The sequence below is a fragment of the Cynara cardunculus genome (assembly GCF_001531365.2).
Source record: "Cynara cardunculus var. scolymus isolate 2C chromosome LG 15, CcrdV1, whole genome shotgun sequence".
Lineage (NCBI taxonomy): Eukaryota > Viridiplantae > Streptophyta > Magnoliopsida > Asterales > Asteraceae > Cynara > Cynara cardunculus.
Window position 1 is genome coordinate 6,642,324 of NC_037542.1, and position 14,219 is coordinate 6,656,542.

General features: G+C 32.7%; 1 pseudogene; it reads left to right on the plus strand.

The window, feature by feature from the left end:
• Positions 1-8,865: 8,865 nt before the first annotated feature.
• LOC112527327 lies at positions 8,866-10,290 on the plus strand (annotated as a pseudogene).
• The last annotated feature ends 3,929 nt before the right edge of the window (positions 10,291-14,219 follow it).

Consider the following 14,219-nt stretch of genomic DNA (forward strand, 5'->3'; position numbering starts at 1 on the left):
TGTTAAATATATTTTATAAAGATAATAATTAAGTATTCTGTTAGAACTCAATAATTATTTTTGATATATTTTAATTTTTTTATATTTAAAATGAAATATTTATCTTTTATTTGATTATTTTTATCTGCAGTTAATTACATGAATTCAAACATAAAGTTTTAACAAGTTGTACTTACGTATAATCTACTTGCAATCTTGAATTTTAAGTAATATGCATCAATAAACAGTATTTTGTGCATAAAAATGGTTTATAATATATATATATATATATGTGTGTGTGTGTGTGTGTGATTTTGTATGTTTTATTATTTATACATAGATATCATATATCAACTAAAATAAGTTTAATTTATAATAATATTAATAAATATTATAACTAAAATAACATTTGTTATCAAATAAATGAAAATTATACAGACATTAAACTTGCATAAATATTAAATACCATTTTTTTTGTACATTTCACCAACATCAGTTGATGTAGAATTGTAGTGAAATTATATGAAATTGATATAAAAATGGGATTTTAGTGATGATGAGATGTCCTTACCGAACAACAAATCCACACCCAATTTCTTGAATATTAAACATGTTTGACGAAATTACATATAACAAAAAAAAGTGTTTAAATATTATCATAGGATCTTTTTAAAATAATAAGTTGTACAAAATTAATTGTGCTATTAATTTTTATTTCAAATAAATATTTATTGTTGTAAAAGCACGACAAAAATAAACTTTACAAACTAATCGGAAATGAAAAAAAGAAATTGGGGAATAGGAAGCAAATATTAAAAGCGAAATCTAGATAAATATAAATAAAATAATCTCCAACTCATTGGTAAAAACTTCCTGATAATACTAGACGATCCGGGTTCAGATCTTTCTAGTAACAATTTCATTTAAATTTATTGACTATACAACTAAGTATTAAGCTAGTTGATGCCCTTAGGCTGCCGCTCGGGCTGTCCATGTCCATCATAGGGCCAACCTTGGCTATTTGGCTTCAAGGTGGACCTGGTTGCTCCTCCATGACTGGAAATTTCAACAGACTCGGTCCATGGCGAGTAACACCTTCTATGAAGCAAAACGACAAACACCTTGAGCCCCAACCTAATCCTGGTTCTCGAAACCGAATTCTGCCTTCATGTCTTTAGGCATGGCAACGGGGTGGGGATGGGACGGGTTTTGTAATCCCCGTCCCCGGTTTGTAATACCGTCCCCCGGCGGGTACGGGGATTATCATCTTGTCCTCGGTCAAATTCTAACAATCCCCGGTCAAAACCCGGTAAAAAGTATGCTTTAGTTTGATTATACCGGGGATCCCCGACTCCGACTCCGGCCCCGTTTTGAGTAACATTCCCCGTCCCCGGCCCCGTCCCCGCTTTGAGTCTACCGGGGATTCCCGGCCCCGGCCTCGGGACCCGTTTTAGCGGGGAATCCCCGTCCCCGTTCGGGTCGGGTGAACCGGGTTCCCCACCGGGTCGGGGCAAATCATCATCCCTACATGTCTTCGATAATCCAATTGGTACTGGCTTTAGTATCGCTTCGACACGGGAAGAGATCCCGACATACCAAGAAGCTGTAGCAAGGCATCTGTTCATTGCAACCAGAAAGTTTATTGATTTAGACCCGTTGTTTAAATCTCGTCCAAATTACATTACAGGTGATAGTTATGCTGAAACATACGTGCCATCAAGTGGGTAATATTTTCTAACAAGAAAACCCCTTTTACCCCTTTCGGAACGGGTCAATTTACATGGATTGGCTATCGGAAATGGGTTGGCTGATCCGGAAACCCAAGTGGGCACTCATGCTTTGCAAAGTTAAGAACACTAAGGTATTGTTGTTTCAAGGTCAGTGTGATTTGAGAGATGGGGTGATTGCTGCTGAATCTTGGATGAAGAAGATGACTAATCTCAAGTCGATCACCCAAGGCGTCACCGTATTTGAACCTCCATAAGGCGATTTTTATTCCTCCTTGGCGAACCTGGGACCTCCAAACACTTTTAACCTTTGAAATCTAAGCTTAAACCAATCGGACACCCCTTGTAACAATCATATTTGTAATAGATCTAAATGTGGACCTATGTATGTTCTTAAAATATTGAAAAACAAACCATTATACTTGCAAAAATCAAAACAATAATTTTAAATTATGATGATTTAGTTGTAGATGGAGATATTAAAAACTAAAAAGAAATATCATGTTCCACATTTCCATTTATTTAATTGCAAATTGTAATTAATTAATCCTGCCACCTATTTCTCAATTTAAATAATAATAAAATATAAATAATAATAATAATAACAAGATATACATACAACACATGAATTTGATGTGGCATGTACATTTCAAGAACACGTGGATTTGATGTCGCATGTATATTTCAAGATCTCTACATGTCTTTATTTTAATTAACATCTCATTAGTTATGAGCAAATCATAACCACATATATATGTGCTATTATTACTTTTTTTTAGTAAATATAATAATTTATTAAGATAAATTTGGATAATGTTGGTCTCAGCCTGGGTATACAAGAGTTTTAGACGAACAGTTTGTAGAAGGTGGAGAAATGAATAAAAACATAAAGAACTTTTGAATTTAAAAATATAAATTGATAGAGAAAGATCAATAAAGATTTTTTTAAATTGCATGCAGAAACAGACAAGGTAAAGATAACTTATCTAAAATAATCTAAGTTTACACAGAGATATACTTAGCAAAATAGAAAAGATTTGCTGAAAAATAAAGAAAGAAAGAGGTTCTTCTTGGGTAAGAACTTTTAGAAATCTTGAGAGAGATTCTAACTTGTTTGAAAATAAACGTAAATGTTCTTTTAGATGTATGCGTATATGCGTGTGTGTTCTCTGCATGGAGAGAACACTCGTCTATTTATACCTATTGCATTAAATGCAATTCAAAAGGGTTTGAACACGCATCAAGATTTAGGAGGAAAACTTGTCCTTTGCTAGAGTGAATAGTACAACTGCCTATTCATGAGCAAACATCATTTCTTGGAGTTGGTGGGCACTAAAGTCGGCTAGTTGGCTCCGTACTTACTATACTTACTATACTCTAGAAATAGTATGGGTTTGTCCTATGTGTGTGGAAGGACAAGACAAAAACAATCTTGCACAACAAGCTTCATTTGATCGCTGGATACTGTAATAACACTATAGGTCTCTTCAGCATTCGCTGAGGCTTGGGCAGTCTTCACACATAGATTGACCAGATTGTAATCACTTAATGTTGCTTCAGATCACGAACGCGCCAGTCACTAATCTTCAGTTTCAGTCTTCGACTTTCACCGAAGGTTCTTTCGTGTGAATTTTGTCTTCTAGAAATATTGTTGTCGCTGTAGAATTTACAATACATGTTTCAGCGATCACTAAACAAACTCAGTGATGATCGTTGGAACTGAAAGAACAGAAACATAATGCTTCGAATAGGTAAAAAAATATTATCATCAAATCAATAAGAGAGAGGATCATCAATAAGTTAATGAGGTTTATTTTATGGAATATTGTATTATTGTTGTCAATATATCAAGTTAATAAAAACTCAATAAAAATAATTATATTCATAGTCAAAGTAAAAATAATTAACTTAACACCTTTTGTATCCCTTAAAAAATGGGTATATTTTAGAATTTGATTGGCGGCACCGTGTGATATAAAACAATATACAAAATTTTATATGTGATGACATATCGATATCCGTATTACATCAACTCAAAATTGATCTTAACCCTTCATCTTATCAATATTTGTGGCTTTGACCGTGAAACACCAGATAATTCATCGCATGAATATGCCAAAGATAGATAAGTAGTTTCGTAACTTTTAAAAATAGATGACAAATGAGTTCATAGTTGATATGTGAATCACATAGGTTCATACATGAATCCGTTTCCCGCCTATTTGTAAAACTTATGAAACTATCTTATCTATTTTTCGCATAACTGTAATTTTTGACCAGTCAAATCCGATCTTAACCATATGAAAGATATAATCACTTTTTTACTTCTTAAAATAACCTTTGACTATATAAATACGTTGAAGTAAAAAGAAACGATTATAATTTGAAATATAATAATATGATGGAAATAAACGAAATAAGAGAAGATGGCGTGCATATCACAAGGAAATAGATTTTTAATGCATTTTTTAAAATTTAATAAATTATTATATATATGAGTTGAAATCAACAAAAAAAAAATTACTAATTTAAAATATAATAATAAAATCTCATGGAATAAAAAAAGAACACGTTTTATAGCACAAGATAGTATTCTTAATGTATTTTTAAAGTTATTGTTTGTTTGAAAATTAATGTTTGGGTTTAATCTATACTATATTATAAAATATTTGGTAAAAACTCTTAAAAATCATTTTTTATGTATGAAGTATTGTTAATTAATGCATAATACTTAAAATTTAAGATTACAAGTAAATAGTGCATAAGTACGACTTATTAAAGCTTCAATTTTAAATTCGTATAACTAACTGTAGATAAATATAATCAAATACAAGATAAACATCTCATTTTAAATAAAAAAAATCTAAAATATAAGTAGGATAATCATTGAGTTCTAACAGAATCATTATCTTTATAAAAATTATATTGTTAATCCAAAATAAATTATTTCGTTATTAAACTTAAATTAAATTATAATAAAAAAATAAAATTGAAGAAATTGTACAAAAAGACTAGAACTTTTAAAAATTTAATTTGATATTAATATCAATATATTTTTTCAAAATTTTATGGTATCTTCAAATTTATTTTTATTTAACAGGAAAAACATCATCTTTCTCAAAACCACATAAACCGTATTATATCAATAGAGACAAAATAAAACAAAACATTAAAATGAATATGTATCTCGTTACATTATACGAGTACCCTTCTAGTCTAAATAAGAGCCATCTTCATGGTGAGTGAATTACCTCTTCATATCTAGATTAAGTCAATAACTGCTTACGACAGACGAATTAAGTTGTATGGTCTATACAGTCCATTAAGACAATACCGAACACGCCCTTTGTAGTCCTACATCGACCATATAGTGTTGTAATCACACAAGTAAACGTGTACTAAAGGTGATTGGTAGACTTTTGGTGCTCTTGTATTTTCAAAAAATATTATAGAGTCCTTCTCAAAGTTAAGCGAGTGCATTTTTTAGGCTCCTAAAAAGTCTATATGATTAATCGATTGAGCAGGTGCATGAGACCCCCTCGACTTCACATAGGCCCACCCTCGATACATGGTAATTTACATTGTGATTACCAATTGCACTCAGAAATGTTTGTTTTTTGTTTTAAACATCAAACCTAGACATGGTAATTTACATTATAAATATTACTGACCCTGTACATGTTTGTTGTCTGTTTCAAACATTAAACCTATACATTGTAATTCACACTGTGAATGCTACTGAACCCATATCTATCGTTAAATCTATACAACAATTTTTACCGTAACCTGCGTAAATGATGTTCTTGCTATCACCATCAAGGTCGCCGCATGATTAAGGGTTGAGTTTTGAAATTCAAATGCATGTGATAATGATGATGTTGATTAACCAATGTGGATCCAATCAAACCGAAGATTTGCCGAGTTGTCATTTAAATTAGGGAATTAATAATTATCATTTAATTATTAATTTAGTAAACTACAAATTTAGTCCCTGTGGTTTGTTAAAAGTAACACTTTTCGTTTTTATAGTTTGGAAAGTACAAGATGGACCATTGTGGTTTGCAAAATATCAGAATCTGGTTCTCACTCTAACGGCCATAAGTCTTATAAAATGACTTCTGAATCGATGATCTTGAATAAGTTTTCAAATTAAGAGCATGATCTTTATTTAATCTGCATGATATTTAGGTGTATAATTTTAAATGAGATTTTGTATAATCCATGATCTTTTCTAAAGTATAAAATCATTTTTTTAATAGTTCAGAAGATAATGAATTTAATTAAAACCTTATTTAAGGTCATATCCTTCATTCAATGCTTACTAAAAACTTTAAAAAAAAATATACACTTGTGTTTGGTTTGCAGGAATGTTTCTGAGGGATTTGGATTCCCAGGAGGGATTTGGATTCCATGGGATTTGGATTGGATTGGATTTAAAATTCATTCCTGTGTTTGGTTTGCAGGATTTGGATTGAGATTTTTTTTCTTTTGTAATTATTTTAGTCATCAAATCTCTTTCATTTCTCAAAACTACCTATTTAACCATCAAAGCGATTAATCCAACACAACTGACTGAAAGTTATTAACAACAAATTCATCAAGAATAATTCCAATGAACTGGCCATTTACAAAGCTATTAATCCAACACAACTGACTGAAAGTTATTAACAACAAATTCATCAAGAATAATTCCAATGAACTGGCCATTTACAAAGCTTAAATTCAAGTCGATATGGGATCTTTTTATCATAACCAGGATTGAAGATTAGGTATGAAATAATGAGCAGTCAAGTGAAACAGTGAAGATTATGTATGAAACAATGAAGCAATCGAGTGAAACAGTGAAGCTATCAAGCTAAAATTGAATAAATCAAACACGTCTTTCAATCAATTTCAAGAACTAAATCAAGAAAAAAGCATCAATTTCCAGAACCACAAAAGCATTAGAACCACGACGATGGAGGAGAGGATTGAAGAAAAGAGACGCACCTTGGGAGAAAGCGACGGAGACGGGACGACCACCGTGGGAGAAAGCGACAGAGACGACGATGGAGGAGGCAACGGAGACGGTGAATGATGAAAATGAAGGAGGCGATGGAGACGGTGAAGGATGAAAATGGAAGAGGCGATGAAGACAGTAAGTTAGGGCAAAACAAAATCCCAAGATGGCGATGGAGGAGGCGACAGAGAAAGTGAGAAGGGAGGATGACAACTATGGTATCGGTGAGAAGGACGAGGGAGGAGGGGGCATTGATGGCGTCGATTTTGTTCAGGGTTCAGTGAGCATCACTGCTAAATTAGGGCAAGAAGAGAAATCCGACCATACCTGGATTTGAAATACCACCCATTTCCAAAGGATTTCCAAATCCATCATTTAAGTGATTTCAAAGGAATCCTTGGATTTCAAATCCTCACAATCCAGCAAACCAAACACTGGATTGGAATGGATTTCAAATCCAAATCCCCCCAATTCCATTCCATTCCTGCAAACCAAACGCATCCTTACTTAGAGTATGTTTGGATTGACGTACCATCTTAGAATGATTTGGAGTTAGTGTAAGAAATTGGAATTGGAATAATTTTAAATGTTAGATGTGTTTGGTTTTTAGGATTTGACATTAAATTGAATTCCATTTTTTATAAATATAATTAAATTACACCTTTCATTAACGGATTATTATAAAATAAATGTATTTAAACATATTTTATAATTTTTTTACAAATAAATCCTCTAAAATACCAACTTTTCCAAAAAAATGTCTGAATCTAATATTTGTGATATCTTAATTCTGTTTTTTCTAAACATAAAACGTAGGAATGAGTCGAAAGAACCTAAATAACAAAATATGATATTGGAGCCATCACATTCCAACCTTATCCTTATCATGTTTCTCTCGGTCGTTTTCCAATTCAAAAGTGTACTCAACCTCTTCGACCCCATATTCATTAAAATAATAACTTTAAATATTAAAATTTTAAATAAATAATTATTTTTTCATTTTATATATTGTTTTGTTATATTTTATAGTTTTTAAATTTATGTACATTTTATTTTTTGTAGCCTTTATTTTCATGATTCTTAATTATTATTTATAATTTTTAATTAAGGTCATTTAATAATAATAATAATAATAAGTATTTTTAACAATTATATTTTATTATTATATGTTTTATTATATAAACAACAAATTGGTCTATTATTAATGACGAAAGATTTATGAAATGTATAACAAAAAAAATTGAATGTAAAAAAAAAGCTGAGGTCACAAAATCATAAACTTGTAAAGACGATTCAACCTGTGTTGTATCCACGGTAGGGGAGGTGGTGGCTGAAAGTGTTGGGTTTGTGTCTTCAAATACATACACAAATATACATATATACACACATAAATAGAGAGAGAATTGTGATCATATAAGACCAGTATGTTTTTATTAGACTCATGAAACCACTTTTTATACTTGAAACTTCACAGCAAAACGCTGTAAAAGTACCTTTTATAGTATTTTTGTTGTGAATGTTCGGATTTTTTTTTTACCTTCACAGTATTTTGTTGTGATGTTTCAAGTGTAAAAAAGTAATATCACGGGTCTCACGAAAACAATCTGGTCTTACGTGAACCCAACTATATGTATATATAATATAAGAGGTTGAGTTCCGGTGAGAATGACATAAAGTGAGAATGGTAAAAATGGATCTTCACTCTTAAATGCATATTAGAATGAGGTGTACCGGATTAATTCTCATATTAAATGCGATTCATAAGTGAGTTTGAGATTAAACTTGATAAAAAAATCTAGATTCCTTATTATACTTCTCATGTTAACTCTTCTTCTAATATGATAATCCATATATATATATATATATATATATGGAGAAATGGCGAAAAGTTTAAAGTACTCCTAACTTAACGGGTTTTTTTAACGAAATGACTAAACGCGAGCGTTTTTTAAATCGCGATAATCAATTTATAGTTTCAAAAATGCAGAGACCAAAACATTTATAATCAACCAACAACAAGGACCAAAAACGTACTTCACACTATTAAAAAAAAAAGAAATTCATTTAATATCAAGTGGATATATGTTTATTTCCATCAGCACACCCATGAGCTTTACAAAAAGAGAAGCTGATCATGTCGAACTCATGCATCCATCTTCAATGGAGTCAAAGCCCCTCCACCTCAACCTCCTCACCTTCCTTTTCCACCTACACACGCATTCATCGGCCTCTATACTCCCCAAAGAAGCTCACCCTACAAAATCTGGCTACCTCCCGGTCAATACCACCACCGGCTCAGCCGTTTTCTATGCATTCTATGAAGCCCAGAATCCCAATCACACTTCTCTTTCGCAAACCCCACTTGTCATTTGGCTTCAAGAGGGACCTGGTTGCTCCTCCATGATCGGAAATTTCTGCCAACTTGGTCCATGGCGAGTAACACCTTCTATGAAGCAAAACGTCGAACAACCTCAACTCCAACCTAATCCTGGTTCTTGAAACCGAATATTCGGCCTTCTTTTCCTTGATAATCCAATTGGAACGGGCTTTAGTATTGCTTCGACACCTGAAGAGATCCCAACAGACCAACAAGCTGTATCAAGGCATCTGTTCGTCGCGATCAGAAAGTTTATTGCTTTAGACCCGTTGTTTAAGTCTCGTCCAATTTACATTACAGGAGGGAGTTATGCTGGAAAATACGTGCCGTCAATTGGGTACTATATTCTTAAAAGAAACCCTCTTTTACCCCTTTCGGAACGGGTCAATTTACACGCATTGGCAATTGCAAATGGGTTAACCGATCCCGAAAACCAAGTAGGCACTCATGCTTTGCAAAGTTACTATCTTGGTTTGATCAATGAAAAACAGAAAACGCAATTGGAGAAGCTTCAATTCGAGGCTATTCAGTTAACAAAAAGCTGGTAATTGGAGTGATGCTGCAGATGCAAGAAACGATGTGTTGAGTTATCTACAAAAAGTCACATCACAGGTCTAGCTACTTTGTTTGATTTCCAGCCGAATCATCCTAATGATTCTTATTTGATGGATGAGTTCTTAAGGAACCCAGACGTTAAAAAGGTCTTATGAGTGAATGAAGCAATTGTTTTTGACAAGTGCAGTAAGGTGGTTAGTGCAGCACTGCATTCAGATGTGATGAAGAGTGTGAGGTTCAAGGTGGAGTATCTTGTTAAGAACACTAAGGTATTGCTGTTTCAAGGGCAGTGTGATTTAAGAGACGGGGTGGTTGCTGCTGAATCTTGGATGAAGAAGATGAAATGGGAGGGGCTTCAGAAGTTTTTGGATGCAGAAAGAGAGGTTTGGAATGTGAATGGTGTTCTTGCAGGTTATGTACAGAAATCAGACAATTTGAGCCATGTGGTTGTGTTAGGGGCTGGGCATATGGTGGCAGCCGATCAGGGTGTGAATTCTCAAGCCATGATTCAAGATTGGATTCTTGATAGAGGTTTGTTCGTCAATAAGCACATCCAAAATCTATTCATGGATCTTTAAAACTGTTGATGTGAAAGCTTTGGGATGACACTCGCTGGCCATCGTATGTTTTGATCTTTCGAATTGTTATTATTTTTTCGTTTGTTGTATATATATTATCAATGAACATTTATTTCGATTAATGCTTATGTGAGTCGATACGGGTTTGAGTCTTTTTTTGGTAACTATGAGTTTTCGTGCCAGTTCCGGCAGATCAGCTAATCTGCGGGGACCATGAATTGCCACAAGGGCTTCAACATCACCCGGATTCAAAAACCATAGACTATTTCTACTTCCTTCGTTTTTAAAAAGTAATGAGTTACAAATATTCTTAAATTGGTTTCTGAATGGACATCAACTTGTTGACAAGTCTCTGTCCATGCACTTCTATCGTTAGATTTGTCTTTGGACTAAGACGTGTTAGGTTTATCCATCGGTTTGAGTTTTGCGAAATGCATATATATTATGATCGAATCGAGTATGAATGCTTATTCGTGTCATTCAACTAAATACCTTCACATTTTTTTTTCTAGAATAAGATGCTTTGCCTGTAAAATAATTGTTCATTGTTTTTTATAACTTAAAAGACCAACAAACGTATAAGGCCCACGTTCATCACGGCTTAGATGAATTGTCAGCAAAAGCAACTTTGATTTAGGGCCTGTTTACTTGTGGCTTAATGAGCTTACCGGAAAAACCGGCTTATTCGCACAGCCATTTTAGGCTGTTTACTTCGGGCTTATTCTCCCAGACATGGGCTTATTCGCACAGCAGGGTAATGGTACTTGTCCACATTAAGCCAAGAAAATGACCTGCATACCCTTCAACAAAAACACGCCTCTCTTCTCCCCTTCAACAGAACCCTAATAGTCGCTCCTTCAACAGAGCCCTAATCGGCCGATTTTGCTGCTCGTGGAACAATCTTCTCTTCTCCAAAGGTAACTCTTCTCCTTATCTATAGATTATACTCGGTTTTTCTGCTCGTTGATGCTCGATTCGCATGTTTTTTTTTCGATTTTATCTGCTCGATTTTGTTTCGATTTTATCTGCTTGATGTTGCTCGATTTTGCTGCTTGTTACACACTGGAGGGTTCTGTTGAACCTACCTATCGGTTCAAGGGTTCTGCTTGCTCGATTTTGCTCGATTCGCATGTTTTGTTTTGATTTTATCTGCTCGATTTTGCTCGATTTTTCTGCTTGTTACACACTGCAGGGTTCTGTTGAACCTACCTATCGGTTCAAGGGTTCTGCTTGCTCGATTTTGCTCGATTCACATGTTTTGTTTCGATTTTGTTGCTTGTTACAAACATATGCTGTTCATGTGCTGATTTTGCTCGGTTCAAGAGATGAATTTATGTTTTGTTATTTAAATATTTTATTTTTCAGAAATATCATTTGCCTTAAAAAATGAACAACAGTATACTAAACAGCCCATAGTTAATACTCAGGGGTAAATTGGTCATTTCTGTTATTCAGACTGTTGATTCAGATAGAAAAGTAAACAGCAACCCAAATTTATCCAGACAGCCAAATTTATCCAGACAGACAAATTTATCCATACAGGACTTAATAGAAAATTTGGTAAACAGCCCCTTAGTTTTTGTTATTTAATGGATGCCTTTTCAAAATATTTAAATATTTTACAACTAATTTGACACTTTTTTTTTAAGGATCCAATTAGGGGCGACAAAAAATTGACTCAACCTCCTAATTCAATTCAAACCTAATTCAGAAATTAGCAGGAATCTCAACCCATTTAAATAAATGGGTTAATCTGTTTAACCAATTTAAATAAATGGGTTAATCCGTCTAATTCATTTAAGTAAATGGGTTGAGTTGGTTGAATTTTTCGATCTGTTTTCAACACATTTACAACATGTTTTCAACCAATTTAAAATATTATATAATTTTATTTTATTCTTAATATCTATACTATATTATAAAGCATTTGCCAAAAACTCTTAAAAACAATTTTTTATGCATAAAGTACTGTTTATTGATGCATATTACTTAAAATTCAAGATTACAAGTAGAATGTGCAAGAATACATCTTATTAAAGTTTCATGTTTGAATTCTTGTAACTAAATGCAGATAAACATAATAAAATACATAATAAACATCACTTTAAATAAAAAAATCTAAAATATAATTAAGATAATCATTGAGTTCTAACAGAATACCTTATTATTATCTTAAAAAATATTATTTTATTCAACCAAAAATAAAATAATTCGTTTTTAAACTTCAATTAAATTATATAAAAAAAATTGAATTAAAGAAATTACACAAAAATGTTAACTTTTAAATAGTTAATTTGATACAAATGTCACTTATTTTTTTCAAAATTTTATAATATCTTCAAATTTATATTTCATTTCAAAAATAAAAACATTTTCTTCTCAAAACCACATAAAATCACATTATAACATCTATAGACCCAAAATGTAAAATAAAACATTAAAATCAAGATGTATCTCGCTGCATTGCGCGAGTACCTTTCTAGTTATATCTAATATTCTAATTTTTAATGTTGTTTTATTCTTAATAAAAAAATTCCACCATCGTGATATGAAAGTCCAAACTCCAATCGCCTCCATTACTCCATTATCGCTCCGAAGTCCAATCCAACTCTTCAAGTTTGTTGTTCACCTCTCGATCTCACGATATCGGCTCTCTCTCCATACAACGTTTTTCTTCCTCTTGGCTTTCTCTCCGTCCAACATTTGTCTAATTGTCTCCTTCTCGGTTTTCTCTCCGTCCATAAGTCCAACATTAGTGGTTCAACCCATTTATTTAACAGGTTGGGTTAAGTAAATCGTAAACAGGTCAACCCGTTATCAACCCATTTAGATAAAAGGTTGGGTTAGGTTGAAAAATCTCAACCCATTTAATTAAATGGGTTGGGTTGGGTTGAAAATTTTAACTTGTTTAATAAATGGGTTGAACCCGAATCCAACCCAACCTGACTCATTGTCACCCCTAAATCCAATGGTCAAATTCCTATTCTCTTAAAATAGGAATTGAAATATATGTTTATCAAAGCTGATGTCTTACAATCGATCGAAATTTATTAGGCTTAGGGGCTGTTACTAAACGCTTACCTGGTAAATACTTATCGGGTGTAAGGATGAATATGACAATGGTCAAAAATCTTACTCGGTAAGAGCATTGATAAAGATGAAGAGTCTTACTCGGTAAGTGAGGGTGACGACTCTTACCCGGGTAAGCGCTTACCGGGTAAATTGTTGTATACAATATCATTTTGATGTACTACAATCTTATCCGGTAAAATAAATTACGATGTTGACTCCTAATGATAAGCGCTTACCGGGTAAGCGTTTAGATAAACGACACCTTAGTTTAGGATAACCTTCTAAACAAATAGAAATCGAAATAAAAGTTGTTTCATTTTAATTCCTTAAGATAAGAAGTTATGAAAAAACTCTCTCAAACAAAAACTTTTCCAACTTATACAAACAGATTAATTCATACAAACAACTTTATCCATGTAGAACTTGATAAAAAACCAATCAAACGGCCCCTAAATCTAATGCGGTAATGCCAAACCTCAAAGTAAACAAAAGTAAAAAAAACAATAATAAATTGTAAAATTTACAATCTATGTTATTGTGCATTGCAACAAACAAGTGCCCAATAATTAAGACAATGTCACATTGTGCAGTGTGCTCCAACTATGTTGATACAATGATGTGCTCATATGCATTGAAAATTTCAATTCTTAGATATTCCAATATACAAGAGGAAGACTCATTATCAAAATGATAAAAACCTCTTAGCCTTAGCCTAGTAAGTCATTAACCAACACGACCACATGACCCAACTTTATAATAATCAGTTAGAAATTTAGATTTTTTTGCAAAAAGATTTAAAGATTCATAAATCATAATATGACTCATACAACAACTCGATAAGTTAAATCAACAATAGAAATCAGTCATTCGAGATTTCCATGTTTGATTTTTGAATCTAATTTCATAACCGTTAATCGGTTAGAAAGAGAACT